Genomic DNA, 2,270 nt, shown 5'->3' on the forward strand with positions numbered 1-2,270 from the left:
AGGAATCCCAGACCTCCTTTCAGAGTCCTACAGGCATCCTCACCAAGTCAGAGGGCCTAGAAATAGGCACTTTCAGGGTGAGGGGGCAGGATTCCCCAATTCTCCTATGGTGGTGGGAGCATCAGTACCAATGTTCTATTAGCCAAAGTCTATAAAAAACTCTTGGGCTCTTTTGAGAGAGGTGACATGGAGTCAGACAGACCTGCGTTGGAATCCGCGCTCAGACTCACTGGGTTTGAACCCTGGCTCAGCTACTAACAGGCTGTGAGACCTTCCTGTGCCTTAGAATCCTCATCTGTAAATTGAGGAAAATAACATTTGCCTCTCAGCCTTGCTGCAAGGATTGAATATGATAATCTATGCAAAGGTTTTGTACAATGCCTGGCACATTCTAAATAGATGCTCAGTAAATGTTAATTCCCTTTCTCTATTAAGCAACTAGGAGGAAGAGAGGTGAAGCCATGAAAACAATTAGATGGGTTAAAGTGGCTTCTCGAGAAATACCATACCAACTCCTTCAGTTCTCCAATGGGATAGCCAGGGGCTGATATGGCAATGGACCATAATTGCAGCAAGCAATTAGGGAACAATAGCTAAATACTTTCTATAATTAGAGAGAGAAAGCATCGGCAAGTGATCAGAGTGCCTTTGTCTGCACTGACCCTCTTCACCCAAAGAATATCTTGGCTCACATGATATGGAGACTGGGGATCTTTGTGGTTTTTTTAGTTTACTTGAGAAATTTAATCTCACACCACCCTTCTGTTGCCAAAAAAGGAGGACAGCAGGGCCAGTGAGGACCCTCTCATCAGAAAGAAAGGCAATTGGAAATGTGACTCATGTCTAGGACTAATTCAATCCTGAAAGAGGAGACGATATTACAGCTTTGCCTGGGAGTTCCTGACACCCTGGCCCTACCCTGCTCGTGGGGCAGGTGGGTGGGTTGGAATTTCTGTAGGAAGAGGAGACAGATGGGTTTTGACATCCACCTAGCCTGCTCCTTTTGCTAAAATCTGGGGGGCAGCAAATCCTTACTTTTTTTTTTTTAATATTTATTTATTTATTTATTTGGCTGTGCCAGGTCTTAGTTGTGGCATGCAAGATCTTTTAGTTGTGGCATGCAGGATCTTGTTCCCTGACCAGGGATCGAACCTGGGCCCCCTGCATTGGAAACTTGGAGTCTTAACCACTGGACTACCAGGGAAGTCCCGGAGTGCACAGTTCTTTTTTTTTATTTATTTAATTTATTTATTTATTTTTGGTTATGTTGGGTCTTTGTTGCTGCGCACGGGCTTTCTCTAGTTGCGGCGAGCGGGGGCTACTCTTCGTTGCGGTGTGGGGGCTTCTCATTGCTGTGGCTTCTCTTGCTGCAGAGCATGGGCTCTAGGCACGTGGGCTTCAGTAGCTGTGGCATACAGGCTCAGTAGTTGTGGCGCACGGGCTTAGTTGCTCCGCAGCATGTGGGATCTTTCCAGACCAGGGCTCAAACCCGTGTCCCCAGCATTGGCAGGCGGATTCTTAACCGCCGCGCTACCAGGGAAGTCCAAATCCTTACTTTTTTAACAATGGATATTCCAGACAAAAGCAAAGGAGAGGATATTTCCACAAACATTTGTGCTAGAGAACTGATCTCTTGGTGTTGACAGAAGGACCAAGCTGGCTTCCTCACCCAGAATCTCTATGCCTTCCCAGGCACTGCTATTCTCCCAAGCCCCCAGGTTCTAACCCAAGTCATCCTTTTTCCTTCATTCTTCTCAACCCCTCATCACGAACTCAGCCTCTTGACACTTCCTTCTATAACCCTTCCCATCTTTCCCTTCCTCCCCATTCCTATCACCACAAGCATTGTCAAGCTCCCCACACATCCCATGACTAGACTTCCACAGACTTCCGTCCAGTACCCCTTCCTCCAGACTCCTCCCCCTCAAAGACTTTCCAAGAAACACCACCTAAGGCACTGCATTCACAATGCCATTCTGTATACCCAGACTTTCTAAACTATGGTACAAGTGGCCCTGGTGGTAGATAATTTTAGGTGGTGTGGTACACACAGTGTTCTGCCCAGGTCCCCTTGAGCAGGCCAGTATGCCCATCACTCAGCTGCTGTGAATGTTGGCTGCTAACAGCTCACAGCTGCCTCAATCTCCAGAAAATTGATGGGCTGAAGGGAGCTGCCTCACCGTGAAATGTCTGGAAGGTTACATCCTCACACATTCCTACATCATGTTTTCAAGAAAATATCCTGTTTCTTGAATGATGGGGTGTGACAA

The 2,270-nt window shown here is 47.0% G+C and overlaps 1 non-coding gene across 1 annotated transcript; it reads right to left on the minus strand.

The window, feature by feature from the left end:
* Positions 1-1,131: 1,131 nt before the first annotated feature.
* Positions 1,132-1,204, minus strand: TRNAW-CCA (transfer RNA tryptophan (anticodon CCA)). Its single transcript has one exon. It is a non-coding gene; the product is annotated as a tRNA-Trp (tRNA).
* Between the last annotated feature and the right edge of the window lie 1,066 nt (positions 1,205-2,270).

This window comes from Eschrichtius robustus, chromosome 1 (genome assembly GCF_028021215.1).
Source record: "Eschrichtius robustus isolate mEscRob2 chromosome 1, mEscRob2.pri, whole genome shotgun sequence".
NCBI classification, from domain to species: Eukaryota; Metazoa; Chordata; class Mammalia; order Artiodactyla; family Eschrichtiidae; genus Eschrichtius; species Eschrichtius robustus.